General features: G+C 36.3%; 1 pseudogene; it reads left to right on the top strand.

Moving 5' to 3' along the window:
- The first annotated feature begins 3026 nt into the window (after window positions 1-3026).
- LOC116861364 lies at window positions 3027-3827 on the top strand (annotated as a pseudogene).
- Window positions 3828-6523: the final 2696 nt, after the last annotated feature.

Here is a 6523-nt window from a genome sequence, read left to right on the forward strand (position 1 = left end):
ACAGATTTATACAAGATGTCAAAGGAAGGAAAGAGAGGGGAAAGGATATGTTGTAAAATATCCTTTGTTAAAATAGCAGTCGCCATTTCCCCTTTATTTTTATAGCTGTTAAATGACAACAGAGATAACAAAAACTAGTAGTCATTAAAAATTTCCAACTATATACATTTATACATTCAATTATACAATATTGCCTTACTTAGCAATTCTTTTTTACAACAACCACATAAGATAATTCACAGAATTACCTCAAAGGGATCTCTAGCTGCTCTAGTAAAAACTTAGGAAATAATTTAGTTTCTCCACAGGACCATTTTCAGTAAGTCAATTATGACGAACTAGTTGACTGTGAACTCTAACCTAGCTAACAACATCCTGTGTTTACTGATGCAATGCTTCAAGCAATTGGGCGGGGTGGGGGGGTACAAAGAGAGTCCATAAGAAGCAGAAACAAGAGCTGAGGTACAGCAATATCACCACTATCTTCAGAGAAGGCAAGGAAGGATGTGGCTAGAGACTACTGGCATGCCTCCCTCTCTGGGTCCTGCCCCGGTGACCTTCTCCCTACTCCATGCATATCCCCCTATTACATTTGCTCTGACAACTGCCATCACCCTCCATAGTCCTTGCATGTATGATTTCTCTCTTGAACTAAGACAGTGGTCGCCTACCTACCTGGACTCTGTTTCCAGTCTCTTTCCCCTTGACTGCCACTTGAATGAAATTTCCATCAACGGACAGGTTTAAATCACTTCATTCCATCAACTTCCTAAGGCCTATAGCTCCTGGAGAACAGAAACACTGTCTTTCTCACTCTCATATCCCCAGTGCTAGCATGGCTCCTGGCACACAGTAAGTTTTCAGTAAATGTTGGTTGAATAAATATAGAATGAAGTGTGACATGCAAACCCCTTTACAATCTGGCCCCATCTGACCTTCATAGCTTCACTTTCCGCTATCCCTTCAAATGTTTCAGCAGTTCAGAATTGCTCTATTTTCCCAAACACACAATGCATTTTCAAATTTCTGATCTCTAATGGAGCAACTCTGTTTGAAACATTTCTTGCCCATTTCAATTTTTACCTCCTAATTCATGTGGTGAAGTTCTGACTGACACAAATTAAATGAATGAATGAGCCAACAACTCACAGAATACCCTTGCCTCTATTCCTACATCTCACTGGCAGGACTACTCTGTCAACACTGCTTCCCCAATCTCCTTCCTGTCCGGATTCATATTCTACCACTTAATAATATTAACTAAAACTAGCTATGTGAGCCTGAACAAGACTCAGTTTCCTTATTTGTTTTTAAAAATGTGGTTGGGAAACATTCTGGGATGATGTCAGCCTGGGTCTCTGTTTCTACTCTCATTCTTATTTCTCCCACTTTTTTTTTTAAAGATTTTATTTATTCATTTGACAGAGAGAGAATGAGACCACAGGTAGGCAGAGAGACAAGCAGAGAGAGAGTGGGGGAAGCAGGCTCCCCGCCAAGCAGAGAGCCCAATGTAGGGCTCGATCTCCGGACCCTGAGATCATGACCTGAGCAGAAGGCAAAGGCTCAACCCACTCAGCCACCCAGGCGTCCCTCTCCCACTTTTTGATAAAAGATCTGGAAATAAAATATTTTACCGTGTGCTCAGGAAACAGAAGGATAAATAAGCACTTATAAAACACTTGGTGTATGGAGGGGGAGCAGAAAAAGAGATCAGAAAAGTAGGTTTGGGGTGGATTTGAATATATTCATTGAATATCATTTAACAAGCAAAATAAATAGCTAATGGGGGAAAAGGTGTGTGTGTGTGTGTGTGTGTGTGTGTGTGTGTGTGTGTGTGTGTGTGTGTGTTTTGGGTGGCTCACTGTTAAAGACAGAGGCAATCCCACCCTCATTTGACATTTAGTTCCCAAGGAAATTCAGCAGGGCAGCCAGTGGAGGACACATTTTGTTTGTAACTCCAGGAGGACCAAGCTACTACAGAGGAAACTGGCTTCTCTGAACAACCATGAGACAATGCTAAGATTGCCTAAGGGAGACCAGAGCTGGAGACCACTGATCCTCCCCAGTATTGAGAACCACACTGCTTAAAGAGACCCCAAATTCTGCTCCATATGGGATTCAACCCCATCCCCCTATAGCTGATAAGAGCAGTAAAGAGTTTGTGGACCATACCTGAATAGGTGGCTCCTACTAAGGCAGATTTAATGGCAGAAGAAACCTAAGGAGAACTTTAATTAAAACATAATGATAACTCTTCCATACTGTTTTTCCAGAGTGGCTGCACCAGTTTGCATTCCCACCAATGATGTAAGGAGGGTTCCCCTTTCTCCTCATCCCTGCCATCATTTGTTGTTTCTTGTGTTGTTAATTTTAGCCCTTCTAACTGGTTTGAGGCAGTATCTCACTGTAGTTTTGATCTTTATTTCCCTGATGATAAGTGATATGGAGCATCTTTTCATGTGTCTGTTGGCCATCTGGATGTATTCTTTGGTAAAACATCTGCCCATTTTTAAACAGGATTATTTGGTTTTGGTATGGAGTTTTATAAGTTCTTTATATATTTTGGATACTAATCCTTTATTGGATATGTCATTTACAAATATCTTCTCCCATTCCATAGGTTGCATTTTAGTTTTGGTGATTGTTTCCTTCACTGTGGAGAAGGTTTTTATTTTGATGAAGACAACTCTTGGTTAGATTTTCTTTTTTCAGATTACATTTCTTTATTCACTTTTTTAAAGACTGGTTTTATGGATAGATCTATTTGAAGGAAAGAAATATGTCTGGCAACTTAAAAAATATACATTACTTCAGAATTTAAAACCTACAAAAAGAATCCAAAAAATACTACTGCTGAAATACAAAGTAGTCATCAGGATTAGTAAACTAGAAACTCTATAAGATTAAAAATATGACAGAGGCTTGCTGCCAAATAGCGCGGCCCGCTGTGGCGGCGAGGTTGGTTCCCGGCCTGGAAAGGGTTGGGATGCCAAATCTGTGGCCCCAGGGCGGCGGTTGCAGGAAAGATGAAGAAAGAAATTGCTGCTGTTGTCTTCTTTTTCACAAGGCTAGTTCAAAAACAAGGCAAGTTGGAAAAAAGAGGCAGTTGAGAGGTTTGCTGAGAAATTGACACTTATACATCAAGAAAAATATAAAAATCACTGGTATCCAGAAAAAACATCAAAAGGACAGCCTTACAGATGCATTTGTGTCAATAAGTTTCAGAGAGTTGATCCTGATGTCCTGAAAGCCTGTGAGAAGAGCTGCATCCTGTACAGTGATCTAGGCTAGGCTTACAGAAGGAACTCACTCTTTGGGTGGATCCATGCGAGGTGTGCTGTTGGTGTGGAGAGAAAAACAATGCATTCATTGTTGCCAGCTTTGAAAATGAGGATGAGAACAAGCATGAAATCTCTAGGAAAGTTACCAGGGCCCTTGATAAGGTTACTTCTGAATATCATTCAGGATCCTCTTCTTCAGATGAAGAAACAAGGAAGTAGAAGTAAAACCCACTTCCGTGACTGCGACCCCAAGCCCTGTGTACCAGATTTCAGAATTGATGTTCCCTCCTCTTCCAATGTGGCACCCTTTGCCCAGAAAAAAGCCAGGAATGTACCAAGGGAATGGTCATCAGAATCACTATCCTCCTTCTTCTATTCCATTTTGTTATCCAAATCAGGGAAGAAAGAATAAACCATATCGCCTAATTCGAGTACAATGGGTACCCTCTCCTGGAATGCATTGTGACTGGAATCACTGGATTAATCCTCACATGTTAGCACCTCACTAGCTGCTTTTGATTCTGTTGGTGTCAATGCTGAGAAAAGGTAGAATAAGCCTGACCACATTAAAAGTTAAAAGTTCATACTCATAGTAGTAAAGTTAGATGGGCCAAACTATCAAACTTATTTTTATAGAAGTTATTGATAATAATCTTTCTTAAAAAATGTATATGCACTTTAGATATATTGATATAGTTTGAGAAACTTTATTAAAGTTAGTCAAGTGCCTGAGTTTTTAATATTGGACTTGAGTATTTACATATTATACATGAACTCTGTTAGATACGAGAATACTGTAGCAGCAGACGATCTGTTCTAGCACCTTTGAGCATTTACTTTATGGAGAGTATGTAAGTTATGTATACACAGGAAATCTATTTTATGTCATTGTTTAGAAGAATTGCATGAAATCATGTAGTTGCAAAAAAAAAGTAGTTTGAGGCATGACAAAAAAATATGACAGAGAGAAAAATACAAATAAATGGAAATCATTCATGAAATAAAACATGGAAGACAGTTTCAAGAAGTCAAATGAAAATAAAGGCATTCCAGAAGGAAGAAAAGAAATAGAAGACAAGCCACAATCAAATAAAAGGAAAAATGAAAAAAGTTTTCCTGAGCTGAAAAAAAAACCTGACGTTTCAAACAGCAGGGGCAACCAAGTGCCATGCAGGATTAACAGAAAAATATATACATTTAAGGCATATTCTCATGTCACTTCTGACCTCCAAAGATTAAGAAAAATTAACATACACTTCCAAAGAGAGATCATATTACTTAAAAAGAAAAGAGTCAGAATAACTATCACATTCCTCCCTGATAGTACTAGAGTCCAGGAGAAAAAAAAAAGAAAAGGAATACTGTTTAAAGACATTTGAAAGAAGTGAATATAATCCAAGAATTCTACTCCTGGCCAGAACATCATTTATATGGAAGTTGGAGAACCTTCTCATTGGTGGGACCCCTCCATCTGGGGCCTCCCTCAACTTGCCTATGACTGAGTGAGTAATAAACCTTTGAATTACTTGGGGTCATGTCTCTGGTGTGTTATGTCTTAACATGAATACTTTTAAAGGAGGGAAGAGAGAGCCCTGCAATATGCAGGGCTAAATCATAAGAGGTAGAAGAAGGGCATTTTCAAACATAAAAGAACTCAGAATTTATACCACATATAAATTTTTTGAGGAAATCAAGAGAGAATACCTCAATTGAAAGAAAATTAAAACTAAATAATAAATTCATTGTAGGGGTCTAGAGTATAAGAAACAACTGTGATCCATGAATCTAGCAAAATATATAATTATGTCAAAATACATGGTGGTATTATGTTTATATAAGAAAAACAGCACACTTTTCCAGAGCAGGAATGGAAACCAAAAGATGAAGTGAATAATATCTTTGAAGTAACGCTCTATTGAGAGTAAGTAACTCTTACTTGAGAGTTTGAGAAAGTAACTCTCTATTGAGACCTGCATCCTCAAATAAACTATCTTTTATTAACTGGGGTAAAGACATTTTCCGATTTAAAAATCCAAGAGTTTGCCATAAGGAAACTTAATGAAAGAATTTTATAAGAATGTACTTCAGGAAGAAAGAAAATGAACTCAAAGTTTTAAGAGATAAAAAGAAAAAATGAGCAAAGATATTGATAAATATACAAATCGATAAATTTAAACATATCACCTATAACTATAATGATGTCTAATTTAAGAATTTAAAAAATAAAACTAACCTGTACCCCTGGGGCTAATAATACATTTTATGTTATTAAAAAATAAAAAAATACATATTAAAAAAAAAAACTAATATTGGCCAGCAATAGTAAATAATCTGATAGAGGATGATCAAAGTTCAGTACCTTCTACTATTTAGTCAGGAGTGTTAAGACATTGATTAACTTCACAACTCATTAAGTTAAATATAAATAATTATTAAGAGAAGAAATCCATGTCCGTCAAAAGCTGTCATGTGCTAGGTGTCCAAATAGAAACCCCATTTTTTAAATCTATTTCACTCCTATTTTTATATACATGGTTTGCTTTAATATATTTTGATTCTGAATTCCAAAGGACCAATGTCATCCTCAAAGTGAACAAACTATATCTAATCTGCTCTACTTTTTCAAAGAAGTTTAAAAAAAAAAAGTATATATATGGAAAAAATCCAACCCAAAAGTATACATATGGAAAAAATCCTTTTCCTTGAAAAGGAAAGCAGTGCCTAACTTCCAAATAATTAGAGAAAAAATGGAAGATTAAAAACAAATATGGTATCGTTCAAAATGGAGAGGGATAAAAAAGGAAAATAGGACAAATTTTTTAAAGACAGGTTAAAACAAACCCAAATATATATCCTAAATTCCACTGAAAGTTAATGGATTTAACTTCCCAGTTAAAAGATGGAGACTGTCAGGTGGATTTTAAAATTCTAGCTATATGCTACTCACCAGAAACATACCTAAATCAAAAAGATGTAGAAAAGGTGAATATAAAAGGAAGAAAAAATATATTCTGGAAAAATACAGAGAACTAAGTGAAATTCAAAGTATTGTAAATCAAAATGTTGTAGGAAGCAGTAAAAGCATTACTTGGAGGGAAAGATATAGCTTTAAATACTTACATCTTAAGAAATAAAGTGTGAAAACTAATGAACTTAAGTCAAACTGTAGAAGTTTAAAAAAAGAATAACAAAATAAAATCTAAGTTGAAGATTAATAAAAGTCAAAATTAACATGTTAAAGA

Source organism: Lontra canadensis, unplaced genomic scaffold (assembly GCF_010015895.1).
Source record: "Lontra canadensis isolate GAN:19392208 unplaced genomic scaffold, GSC_riverotter_1.0 scaffold195, whole genome shotgun sequence".
NCBI lineage: Eukaryota > Metazoa > Chordata > Mammalia > Carnivora > Mustelidae > Lontra > Lontra canadensis.